Below are 13,589 nucleotides of genomic sequence, written 5' to 3' on the forward strand. Positions count from 1 at the left end.
ATGTTTCCTCCTTTATTCTTCTGTTGACTTTCCATGAATACTGTATGTATAAAAAATGAGCCATATAAACATTACAGAACATTAAAAGGTTTCGTGGTTTTTCTAAGGCAGAAGAATTGAGGTAGATTCTACTAGAAACCAGAACTATGTGCTGATCCCTATATCCTTTGTGATTTCAGATCCATAAAGGCTGAATCTAAATGCATTTGGAGGTTAGAGGTCAGATGATTCTGCCGGAATCCATTCCACTCAAAAGAATGTCTCGACTCTCTGGGTTTGGCATGCAGTTTGGAGAAAGAGAATTTTTTTAAGGAGAGAAGTTTTATTTACTCCTTGACCTATGGGGTATGGGAGGACTCACCTTTTGGATAAAGGTTGCAAAAAAAGCCTCTATCAGGTGAACATACTGAGAGGTTAATAAGCATTCAACACCCAGTGACGTGTGGCCAGCCTTTCAGGAAGCTGTGTTATTGGATCAGTGTGACAGCATGAAGCATCGAAGCCGTTAGAAGTTACTTGGGAAATACTCGGGCCCTCATGAGTTAAAAAGGCAGAGACATCCAGTAAGTGAGTTCCCGCCTGGGCACGGGTGTGTTTATCCTGCCCTTCAGAAGTCAGAGCCAACATTCTTAATGGTTTTGAATGATTCAGAATGTTTCTCTCTCTCTCTCTCTCTCTCTCTCTCTCTCTCTCTCTCTCTCTCTCTCTCTCTCTCTCCGCACACGGGTTATGACTGAAACTCCTTAGGTGAGGTCCACAGCAGAAACCAGCCTTATACTTAATGTCGTGTTTTATAATCATCTTACTTAGAGCAAGAGGAAAATGATCAAATACAGCTTCCTTGTTTCAGGGAGAAGACCAAGGCATGGGGGGGTTGGTCGTTTGGAGGCCACAGAGCTGGAAGGAGAGTCGCCAGTCTGAGCCCGGCCTCATTCCTCTGACCACACAGCCCCTTGTCCAAACCTTGGGGGGAGGCTCCAGCAGGCCTTTGGCCTCCCGGCCAGGAGAGGCCACTTGCCCTTTGAGGAATGTTTAGAAAACTACTTAGGTCAGAGCAGAGAACTTCATTTTTTACAAAATGAAACAAATCATTTATTTGACCTAAGCAGCTTTTTCAAAATCTCTTTTGTCAGTGTTGTGAATTTATTAGCTTCTGGGCAGAAATAAGAATAACATTTCTATTTCTATCTCCGTGCCAGAGTAGGAGACCTGATCTGTCTCTCTCTGTCTCTGTCTCTCTCTCTCTCTCTCTCTCCTTCTTTTTTTGGATGAGAATTAACTTATGTCGCACTAGATCTTAATAAAACAAACTTTGAGTCCTTCCCACAGGAGAAAGAATTGAGCAATGTTCTGAGAACATGTTGTACTCTTTTGGGTACCGAGTAAATGTAATATTTAGAAGATGCTCCAGAAGGCTTAAAAGTGCCCCTTGGTAATGGAGTAAAGGGAGGGCAGTGGGGGCACAATGGGATAGAGAAGCTGGACAGACCGGAGGAGGAGGGCTTTGGGAGAGCAGCTGGAGCACCGTCCTCCTGCCTGGGGGAGGACCTGAGGGTCCTGCAAGCCCCCAGGAAGGAGTCATTTCCCCATAAGCCAAAGTGGGAGCTGGCGGTCGGGGAGCCCCTCCCCCGTCCTGTCCCCAGCACGGTCAAGACCACTTCTTCCTCGGACTCCATGCCACCTGCGCCATCCATAGGGGCCCGGAAAGCACGTGGCACGGGTCCCCGCGCTGACCACGCCGGCTGTCTCCCAGGGCTTCCCCAGGTGCCTAGAAAGAGGAAGGGGCCTTTGTTTGTGTAAGGGTCACAGCCTGAACCGAGAGACGAAATAATTTAAGGAAGAAAACGCCAGTCAAAGAGCGGGAATTTGCACCAGATCCCTGTCTGGGAGCCCTCCTGGGGGGCTGCACTGGCCCCGGGTGGCAGTCAGGCAACTGTCATTTATCACTTTGTTACATTAATGGCATGGTTATCACAAAAGGTGTTTTGCCCTAAGGACGTAAAGCAAAATATATCCTAAGTGAAGCATCCCCAGCGAGATCTTTGCATGGAAGGAACTGTTTCTTAGTCCTAGTAACATCTAGTGTGCTGGCCAGGCCCCCCGGAAACCATGTGGAGGAAAAATCTTCTCATGTTTAGCTTCTAGCATGATCCCGGAGATAAGTAACAATGCATTTTTCCCTCTCATCACCCTCATTCCCTTCACTGTTAAGGTAGACCACTTACTTTGTAAAGAGCTAGTGGGGAGAGGCGTTTGGCTGTATCGGGGCCCTGTGGCCTTTCCCAGGGGTCACTGTTGCAGGGAGGTGGGGCTGTGTCATGTGCCGCACAGACGTGAGCGCACCTTGGCTCACTCTCTCTCTCTCACTCTCTCTCTCTCTCTCTCTCTCTCTCTCTCTCTCTCTCTCTCTCTAAATCTCCGGGGGTTTTCTTCTTCTTGCTTTGTTGTAGTTGTGTATACTTAACAAGTTACAATCTAGCAAGTGTTTCAAATTGAAGCCATGGGTAAAATTTTCCTAACAGAAGATTACACAGTAAGCTGGAAAAATGAAATAGGAAGCAGCTTGTGTTGTTTTCTTAGGATTTTCGTGTTCGCTTTGGATTAGCATGCCCCTCACCCGCCCTCGCTGTTGCTCAGGGTGGTGCCGTATTCACAGGCTTCTTCAGCGGGGTTCAGAGGGCTGGGGAGAGGGTGTGAGGGCGCTCTCCTCCCCTGCTGCTGTTCTCTGGTGGTCCTGGAGAATTCCCCTGCACTTGCAGGCATATGGGAAGGTCTCAGCGGTGCCCGTGAAAGTCCCACCTCCGCTTCACCTCCGCGAGTGTAACTCAGCATCCCGGGACACGCTCGGCCCCCTCTGGACTCTAAAGGATTGGAGTCGGTCCTTCTAAACAGTAAACAGGACTCCTGTCCCGCTGAAGGGCATTGTACAGGGGATCGTTCAGTCTGTTCTGTCCCCAGCCAAAACCGCATTCCAGACAAATGGACCCCTTCATTAAGGCACCCTGAGAAAGGGACTCCCGGCCTCTCCAGGAAACCCACAGGAAATGACCACACCCATGCCCATTCCTTTGTGGAGATGGAGAATGGAAGGACCTTGGGAGGGCTTCTCCAGACCCCAGATCTGGTGCCTCCCTGTGGCTCCCACAGAGCCTGCAGTTTCCTTTCTGCTGGTACGTGTCCCATCATCCTGATGCTGTCTACTTACTTGTCTGTACCCCTGCCAGCCTGCAAGCTCCCGGAGGGCTGGTGCCCTGTCCTCGCTCTGTGTCTCCAGTGCAGTGCTTCCCCCACACCAGGTCTTAACAGACACGTTTGTCCTGCTCTTCATACGTGGTTTTTTTTTTTTTCTCCTCTTGTGCCAACCCTGATCTCAAAACTCACACCCTGTGTGAGTGCGGGGGGAGGGGGGATACATCTGTGAGTGCACCGTCTCTCTCTCTCTCTGTCCTGCATCCAGTGTCACTTCAAGTCCCTTGCAGTCTAACTACCCAAAGGTCCCCCTAAATGCAGGGGCTCCCCCATTCTCCCCGACCTTCGCCTCCTGCTGCGTTGAACACTATGTACCCTCCTCTCCCTGAAACCCCCTTTTGCCACCTGCCCAGGACACCTGCAGAGCCCAGCTCAGGCCCCTTTCCTCTGCAAAGCCCTGGACCTAGTCAGCCTGTCCCAACCTCATCTCATCCTAAATGACTCTGGTCCTCTCTGTTAGCGTGACCTACTTCACGGGGTTTGTCCCTATGTATTAATTAGACTTCATTCCGCAGTTAGAGTTTAAGGTCTCATGCACATCACCTACGTACCTAATCTGGCGGTATCCAGCAAGGTGCTTGGGCTCTTGGGAGGCAGTCTGTGAGTGCCACTTGATGGGTTCTAACCCATCTGTCTTTATCAGTGGCGCTGAGCAGTGACTTGGTGGCTCTGCACCACTCTGGTGGCTACTCCCTCTGTGAGATGTGTGACTGTCCCTGTGTGCAACCCACTCACATACTGGGGCTTCCCGCGTTTGCCCCATTGCGTGCCGCTTTCCCTCAGAGCCCGGTTATGCCCCGTCGTCATCTGTTTATGTGTTTGCTTGCACTGGACTCACCTGCCTCGTTTGTACACATACCTTCAGGGCCTCATACAGCTCCTGGTACATCGTAAATTCCATGCGTCAATGGTGTGTGAACAGGTAGACGGAAATGTTGGAATATCCTCGTCCCAGTTTCCGATTGTGTGTCTTTTCCCAGACTCTTGAATCCCTGTTTGTGACGTCCTTGGCTTATACGCCACCCTTTAAGTTGAGAGAAGCTCTCGACCCACAGCTTCTATGGACTGATGCCCAATGTTATTTTAGTCTCTCGCACCAAATCTATCACACTGATTGTATATACTTTTGGATTTTTTTTTTTTTAACGTTTATGATTGAGAGACAGAGACAGAGCATGAGCAGGGGAGGGGCAGAGAGAGGGGGAGACACAGAATACGAAGCAGGCTCTAGGCTCTGGGCTGTCAGCACAGAGCCGGACCTGGGGCTCAAACCCACAAACTGCGACATCATGACCTGAGCCCAAGTCGGACGCTTAACCGACTGAGCCACCTGAGCCACCCAGGCACTCCAGATTTTTTTTTAAGTAGACTTCACGCCCAGTGCAGAGCCTAGCGCAGGGCTTGAACTCACTACCCTGAGATCAAGCCTTGAGCTGAGATCAAGAGTCAGACGCTTCACCGACTGAGCCACCCAGGCACCCTTGTATTTTGGACGTTTTATCCAAAATGTTAGATGTGCTGTTCCCTCCCAGGGGAGTATGGGGAGTCGGGGTGGGAGAGGGGTTAACATTTATTGAAGGTCTATGTACCATGTGTTTTATTTGGGTTAGTTACCTTTTCCCAACTCTTAAGAAGTAACATTATTGTCCCTACTTCATATATGAAGAAACTAAAGCTCAGAAAAGGATAAATCCCTTGTCCCAGCTGTGCAACAGGCGACTGAGGGAGAATTTGAATCCACGTCTTTCTGGCCCCTAACCTCATGCTGCTTGCCTCTGCTTCCAGTCTAAATGTGCCATTAAATGGGCAGTCACTTCACTGCCTATGACATTAAAAAGGCAGCGTGTAAGCATATTAATTCGGACAAGCAGGTGCTCATGAGGAAAGGCAAAGACCAGGAAAAGATATTTATTGGTAGATTTGATTCTGAGCAGGGATTGACAGAGGTCTGCTTCTAAGACCTTAAAGGTTCAGGGCGATGACTCCTCTGGGGGCCCTCTGTGACCAAGGCTGTCATATTGAGAAGGCATGTCGACCCTTGACTTCCTTTCAGGAAAGCCACAGGAGTCCCAGTGGTGAAGTAGGCGTGCTCCTTGCCTGTCACTCTCCCCTGTGGGGCAAGTTTGGTCCAGGCCTCAGCCCCGCATTTAGATTAGAACCACCAAGAGTCATTGTGGAAGGCACGGAGTCCAGTGCTCGCAAGGGGGTGTTAGTGGGAAGCTGAAAATGGGCTTGTCAAGCTCCTATCCTCATAGTTGAGAAACCTTATCACTAACTCATTCAGTGTTCCTAGCCAGACCTTCCTGTGCTCTGATCTTCCCATCTGTATGTGATGTACAGACCTCTAAACCTTAGGAGGCTGTAGGTCCCAGTGCTCACAGGGGGCCACAGCAAGGATGGGAGACACCTGCCCAGAACCAGGCTTTGTCATGTACATTTATAGGACAAGGTTAATTAAAGGAGGACTTCCCAGCACCTTGAATGAACTACTCCACATGCTTTTCCAAATGCTGAAAAGCTCCAGAAAAACAGACTGGCACTCCTCACAGCCTGACACATCTCTGTTTCTGCTGCAAAGGGAAAGAGCGCCTCCGTGACTTTGGTTCCTGTCCTCGTTTTTATGATCCAGACCGTTGAGGAAACACGCTGTTATTTTGTAGTAGTATTTAAATATTTTCAGAATCGTGTGTGATCTAATAGTCCACGGTGGTTTGAATTTTGTTTACCCTGATCTTCCTTCTCATCTGTACCCCTCAGGTTGAATTTTTTTAGATTCATTTTTCTGTTGTTTGACAGTATGGAATACAACTATGGCCTTTCTTGACCATTTCGCTTACTTGTCAAGGTGCTCTTGAAGTTCAGGCCCAGCTCACAAGAATGTGCCCCACATAACATGTCCCTGTTTTTTTTTTTTTAAACGTTTATTTATTTTTGAGACAGAGACAGAGCATGAACAGGGGATGGGCAGAGAGAGAGGGAGACACAGAATCTGAAACAGGCTCCAGGCTCTGAGCTGTCAGCACAGAGCCTGATGCGGGGCTCGAACTCACGGACCGTGAGATCATGACCTGATCCAAAGTCGGACGCCCAACCGACCAAGCCACCCAGGCGCCCCAGCATGTCCCTGTTTTGATAGCATCTTGAAGTGCACGGGCATAGTTGCGGGAGAACGTGTCCAACGGCACTTGGCTTACAGACCACACCTGCGAAGGGCAGTCTGTTTTCTTCCCCAGCCAGCTCTGATGCGTGTACCTAGACCTAGACCGCACCACCCCATCTGCTGATAAGCACGGCCTGCTCTGCGGCTTCGGCTGTGTTTAAGTTCCTCTGCGGAGTTGTAATCATTAACTTAGAAGTTGCAATTGGTGCTAACTTGACAACGTGGACTTCTCTTCATCGCGCTGCTGAGTCACTCAGCCTTCCGCTGGGTGAAATGTGAGCTGGTGAGATTTAAGCTCCTCGAGAGGAACCCTCCTTGGAGCCCCCCCCCAACCCCGCCCCCTCCCACCCCCTTGCTGTGACAGGTCACATGTCAGGAGACTGAGGTGCCCTTGAATGATCGGTTTTCAGCAACAAAGACCTCTCTAATGGGCGTCCTCTCCTGTGATGTGGTGCAAGGTGCATTCCAGCTTTAAAGTTAGACCACGGAAGGGAGAAAGTCTTGCGGTTTCAGTTCTTAATTGCCCTCTGCCCAGCTCTGAAGCCGTGAAGGTTTACTTCCAGGCCAGTGCTGCCCTCTGCTGGCCGTCTGGAGTCCCATGCTGCTGCAACATGAGGTTGCAAAGTCAACTTTTAAAATAGAAACTTCCTCACATCTTCTAGGCAGGCTGCTTTTATGCCTTCTTTCATGATTAGAGCTAGAGATTTATACCGTATTTTATTTTGTATGCCCTCTCGCTGAGCAAACCCTGGCGATCTGCGAAATGCGTGGCTTCATGTCAGCAGACTGTCTCCACAGCGGCTGCCACACCTGGACAGAGAGAGCACCAGCACGAGGCCCCTCAGTGCACAGGAACTTCCCCAACCTCTGTGTCTTAAGCAGGAAAGAGAAGGTGCTGTTTATTTCTCATTTTTAAAAATTCGTCTCTTTCTGACATTGGTGGGGCCACAAAAGAAAACAATGACTTTTACTTCCTCTGTTGCTCTGGGATGTTTCTGAAGGGTTCACACTGTCATTTAAATTCCAGACGCTGGTCTTCTGAACAAATGCCTCCTGAAGATTTCTGCGCCTGGAAAATATCCATCATATTGCTTTTACATCCCCATGTAAGTAGAGGCTTGTGCTCGTAAATCAGTCTTAAGGGAGTTTTGTTTTATTTTGTTCCTAGATGATTTCTCCAGTAAAAAGAATTTAATGGTCATCGGCGTTTGATCTTTATTCCTTTTTTTTTGAACACCCAATTCCCGATTTACTATTGCAAAAAAGAAAAAAAGCCTATAATATGAACTCCTGCTTGAAAATAAGAGTATTGATCCCATGTTCGGGTCTTAGAATAGGAAGAGGAGAGAAAGTTGGAAAATATTAAAGAGACTCATTTCAGTTAATTCAGTGGGAGATGCCGTTTGCACATCCAAGGGCATCTCTTCAGATTTTAGTAGTTTTCAAACATCTCTGCAGCTAGCGACTCTGGAATGCCTTCGTGTACAACAAAACGTATGCAGGCAGGATCGTGAGCCCTTTCGTTACAAACTGTGGCAGATCTCTCAGACACGTCTCTGCTCACGGTGTGCTGAAGGAAGACTGATTTATTATTCCCAACAGCACAGCCGTCATTTACTGAACGTTTGCCTTGTGCTCTTTCTAGTTCAAGTTGCTTTTCCTTCTGTGTCTGAATTCTCACAACAACCCTGTGTGGCAGGTACTGCTGTTCCCCTGATTTGACAGGTGAGGAGACTGAAGCCCAGAGTCAAAGCAACTCACCCAGGGCGGTGCAGGGAGCCAGCTGCAGATTTGACATGCTGGATCCAGAAGCTTGCGCGGCCCCTCCTGCCCCACTGCCCCGCAGAAATGGGAAAATTGGGGGAATTGCCTGGGCTGTATTTTGGAGATGGTATTTTAGCACTGTCCTGATAGCATGCCATGATCTGTTGGACGAGTTCACCATGCTCTTTTGACTTGAGCTTCCTGAAGATAAATGGGAAAACGAAGCTTCCAAGAAGGTATGACTTGCTGTAGGTCACGCTGCAAATCAGAAGTGTGGCTGAGGGTCCAGGTCCCTGACCCTTCAGTGCTAGCCAGACCCAGCTCATTTCCAAGTTTTTTAGTTCCTCTAGGGGCGTTGTGTGGTGCTGCTTCTGCTAATCAGGGCCAAAGCTGGTTTTAATGAGTGACTGATGTGCTCCCTGATGAAACCCTGAAACCTGGAGCCAGTATATGCTCAGACATCCCGGAGGCCATTGAAGATTAGCCATTACAGCATCTATAAAGCACTGAGCAGGAAAGAGTAATGGCTAAGAGCCTGGGCTTGGAATCAGCCATGTCAGTGTTTGAATCCTGGGCTTGCCATTCATGAGCTTTGTGGCCAAGAACAAGTCCTGTGCCCTCTCTAAGTCTCTGTTCCCCCACCTGGAAAATGGGGATACCAACCAGCCTTGTTAGGTGGTCGTGAATGTTGAGAAAATACGTTGAAAGTACACAGCACAGTGCCTGGCACAGAGGAGGTGTTCCCAAAACAGAAGCTTTTCAAAATGCCTTCCCGTCTACTTCTGAGTTTATTTTGGCCTTTACCCTGAAAAGACACTCCAGAGTTCTGACCCATCCAATAAAATGACAAATGTGTGTAGCGCTTTAAAAATTATAGACCAGGGTGCCTGGGTGGCTTAGTCTGTTGGGCATCCAACTCTTGATTTCGGCACAAGTCATGATCTCATGGCCGTGGGATCAAGCCCTGTGTCAGGCTCCACACTAGGCATGGAGCCTGCTTGGGATCCTCTCTCTCTCTCTGTCTGTCTCTCTCTCCCTCTCTCTCTCTCCTCCCTCCCTCCCTCCCTCCCTCTCTCCCCCTCTACCCTCCCCCACTCGCATGCACACACTCTCACTCAATTAAAATAAAATAAAAATTTTAGACTGTTTCCATATGACCCTAACGACCACTCCAGCACAGGAGTGCAGATCTCCATTCTCTGGCTCAGGATACTAAGGCTTGGAAAAATTAAATGATCACCCGACATCCCATGGTTAGAAAACAGCACAGCTGAAGCTTCACCTGTGAACCACAGCTCCAGATTCTGCCAGCTTGCTCATTTGTTTCCTGCAGGAAAGCATTCTTTTTTTTTTTTTTTTTTAATTTTTTTTTTAACGTTTATTCATTTTTGAGACAGAGAGAGACAGAGCATGAATGGGGGAAGGTCAGAGAGAGAGGGAGACACAGAATCTGAAACAGGCTCCAGGCTCCGAGCCATCAGCACAGAGCCCGACGTGGGGCTCGAACTCACAGACCGTGAGATCATGACCTGAGCCGAAGTCGGCCGCCCAACCGACTGAGCCACCCAGGCGCCCCAGGAAAGCATTCTTTAAAGGCATAGGAGTCAACAGAGAATGAGAATTAAATGGTCTAGCACCATACCAGTAACAGTTGCAATTTTAGTCTGGCCTGAGTTACTCAAGTCGGGCCTCTTGTATACTGATGCCTGTAACATTTTGAAGCTGCATTCTTAAGTGTCCTAGGCAGATACAGTCTTCTTGTGAAATTCTTAAGCCTCCAGGGAAGTTATCCTAATCCAGCTTGCTCCTGCAAGAACAGACTGGCATTTCACTTCGATGAAAACAATGTACTTGTGCTGTTCCGCTTTTGCCACACAGGAGTTACTGGTGTGGTTTATTGATTCACATTTCAGGCTCCAACTTTCCTATCAGATTTGGAAGAAAAAATACAAAGGGGCAGCTTGCTCAAAAACAGCATGAAGTATGCTGGCACAGACTGCATTTTGAAACAGAAACCCATTCTCATGGCTTGCGGGCCAAGAGACACTGAGGAACGATTTGCTTCTTGAAAGGTGATTAATGCTGGAGAGGGAGAGCTTAACGATTTTAAGCGTGTGTTCTGTGTGTGAGAAAGAATTGGCAAAAAAATAACACTCCTTTCAAATGGTGCAGCACCTTCAAATTGTTGATGGTTAAAATAGAAACCCCCTGAATTGCAGAAATTCAGCCCTCCCGTATCCTGGCCTAAAAATACAGAACAGTCAGGCTGATTGTTGGAGATGGAAAACATGGGAGAGTGGAAAGCACGCCAGTCTTTCCTTGTCGTTGAATGTCACCAAAAGACTCCACAAAGTAAGCAGATACTTCCCTACCCAAGTTAAGGAACCAGTCACTGTCATCCTGTGTCCCTGTGCATGTCCCAGAGAGAGAATGGATGAGCCCCTGTTGTTTTATCAACTTACTTTTGTTCGTTTCCCTCCTAGTGAACGATGAGACTTTGTCCCCGTTGCTTTGGTAGCCAGTCTCCTCCTCACGTAGACTTCCTTTCAAGAACCCGGCCTCCTGCTCTAGAGGATGGTGTGAACACAGAGGCCCAAACTCAAGACCTCCGTTTCCGTGTGTTCTAAGTCATTTTAGAGTCACCAACAAAGTATCTCAGTTTCTTCCCAAGGGCTTCAAAACTGCAGAGAAATATACTAAATGACTTTGCTTATTAAGTTTTTGTCTGCTGAAAATGCCTTGTCAAACAGGGCTCACAGGAGGAGACAGCGATAGGTGGGAAAGAACATATCCACCTTTGTTCTTCTGCCGAGTTTCTTGAGAAGCATGCTTAAAGCATAATGCAGAAAACCTACCGTGTCTGATCGGCTCTGCAAAACCATATGGTTGTACGTGTAGTGTGTACGTGCGTGTGCATGTATGTGTGTATATGTGGGTGTGACATACATTCGAGGTACGAGGACATGTATGATCTCATCAGACGTAAATAAAAGGAAGAAATTCATTCTTTAGGAAAAGTTTTCCCCGTAACTGAAGTGTCCATCATTTGAAAAACACTTCTAGGGGCGCCTGGGTGGCTCAGTCGGTTAAGCATCCGACTTTGGCTCAGGTCATGATCTCACGGTCTGTGAGTTCGAGCCCCGTGTCGGGCTCTGTGCTGACCGCTCAGAGCCTGGAGCCTGTTTCAGATTCTGTGTCTCCCTCTTTCTCTGACCTTCCCCTGTTCATACTCTCTCTCTGTCTCAAAAATAAATGTTAAAACAATTAAAAAAAAAAAGAAAAAAGAAAAACACTTCTAACTGGTAGCAGGCAAGAGCTGGGACTAGTCCTTTGTAAAAAAAAAAAAAAAAAACAAGCAGACCTTTCTGTTTAGATTTTGGATGTTTGCACTGATGAGAGTAACCTGGCTGTCCCTTGCCGCTTCAGTGCTGACCTTACAAATGACAACAGCACACACGGAAAGATGCGGTGGCCCCCCCAGCTACTCCCAAAATTAGTGAAATAGTTACTGAAGAGTTGCAGGGATTCGTCTTTTTTAGGTTTGAATGCTTGAATGAATGGACTCTCCAGTTGAAACCTGTAACTGACTGCCTGTCGCCTCACAAAGCGCGTGCGTCCCTTCATGGTCTGTGAGCTGTTGCTTCTTTGATGCGGTGATTGCTGCGCGTCTCTGTAAGCCCACAGTGTTCCAGTCCCGTACTCACACGGATGGAAAACCCAGCGTGGTAGCAGGAGGCATGGGCAGCGGATGCTTTTCCCTGAAGGAGTTTGTGTTGGGATCTGCTTAGGAGGAGAAAACCGGTCCAGCCTGTAAGGGGTAAGAATGTTAATCAGACCTAAGCGAAGCACCCCCCCCCCAACCCCCATGGCACCCTGCTGAGCCCACCTGAAATCATCAACCACAGGCTCATTGTAATTGGGTGTTCTTCCCAAGCTCATAGGGAGATGATAAAGGAGGATGATGAATGAGGAGAGTCAAAAAGAGAGGCTGAAGTTCAGTTCATTTATTTATTAAGCCAACAGGAACAGACAAAGCGAATGGTGCTGCCAGGATTAGAACCCGTCTTCACAAGGTGACGTGTCCTGACAAAGCCAAGAAAAGGTGGGGAGCAGTGTAGGGTAAAAAGGGTCTGAGCGGGTGAACCTGATGGGATCTGGGCTGATGGGAAAAGTTGAATGTGGACTGGGTTCTAGAGGATACTAAGGGTTGTCCGTTTTCTTAGGTATGATGAAAGTGTTGTGATTGTGCAGAAGAATGGCCTCATTGTTTTAAGATGGCCTCGTTGTACACATGCTCAAGACGTTAGGAGCAGAGTGTCGGGACACTTGTCAATTTGCTTTCAAACAACCCAGCAGAGAAATAACACGGGGTCTTACGCATACGTGGCGGGGCTAAAGCAAGATGGCAGAAATGAACGATGGTTGGGTTGAGGTGGTATGAATTCAGGAATTCATTTTATTGTCATTCAAACGTCACGGAGGTCTGAAATTTTTCGTAACAGTTAAGTAAAGCTACCAAAACTCTTTAACTCATAGACGCAGTCGAAGGAATTCTATTTTGGGAAGAAAGCATTAGGCTCTCACTAGCATCAGCCCGTTCCTCTGCCTCTGAGCTATCCTGTCGCCTCCTTGGACCCTAGAATCACAGTAATCCTTTGAACCATAAAAAATTACCTCGAAGAGAAAGTAAGGTTTAGGGAAGTTTTTTCTTCAACTTGTACGAGACCACCTGCCTATCTGGGACCACGTACACGTATGTGGTAAGCTTCGTCAGCGCCCCTTTCTGGTTGTCTTCTGCACCTGGATGCTTCGACTCCAGGAAGAGCTCTGTGTCTTTACCCAAGTAAAGGATTTCCCTTGACTTCCCATCAGAAAGAAAGGGGTTGACACGTGCCCTTGCCTCTGAATGATAAAACTGAACCTTTGTCTGGGCAGATCAAGAATAAAGACAACAGGCGTGCCCCCCCCCCCCCCCCACCAACCGCAGATTCGGTGATAACAGTACACCCGTACAGGATTCACCAAAGCTCTGTTTAGACCACAAAGTAAATAGCCGCAGCCGGGTTTCAGCTTTTTCCTTTCTAGGTTGTCTTGAGTCTATTGTAAGAGAGCATTCTGAAGAAAAAATAGATCATAAAGCTTCTTCAGGAAGCTGGTTTCATATGGTGGTTTAGATTTAAATAGTGATTGTCTAGCACCATTTGAAATCAGTGTTCTTGGGGGAGGCCAGCTGCACAAGGGATGCACGGGACAGCCCCGGGAGACCAGACGGCCACGAGAGTCTGCCTGACACAGCCAATGCCTTCCTCGCCCTGCCAACAGCGACGTCACATCTAACGAGCTAATTGTGTGGATGTCTTATTGTTAGAACTTCATCCTCGTTTGTGTAATAATCCTTCTGCCGTACAGACTCCAT

The 13,589-nt window shown here is 48.1% G+C and overlaps 1 long non-coding RNA gene across 4 annotated transcripts in view; it reads left to right on the forward strand.

Annotated features, from left to right (window-relative positions):
* Positions 1-13,324, forward strand: part of LOC147583057 (uncharacterized) — a 219,472-nt gene extending 206,148 nt beyond the window's left edge. For 2 of the 4 annotated variants that reach the window (XR_015244909.1, XR_015244908.1), the window contains one exon: positions 7,437-9,513. This is a non-coding gene — a long non-coding RNA (uncharacterized LOC147583057). Of the gene's footprint in view, positions 1-7,151; positions 7,302-7,436; positions 9,514-10,656 lie in introns of those variants that run through there. The other 2 variants (XR_015244904.1, XR_015244910.1) reach the window with 2 other exon arrangements.
* The last annotated feature ends 265 nt before the right edge of the window (positions 13,325-13,589 follow it).

Source organism: Puma concolor, chromosome A2 (genome assembly GCF_028749965.1).
Source record: "Puma concolor isolate L17-30 chromosome A2, mPumCon1.1.hap2, whole genome shotgun sequence".
NCBI classification, from domain to species: Eukaryota; Metazoa; Chordata; class Mammalia; order Carnivora; family Felidae; genus Puma; species Puma concolor.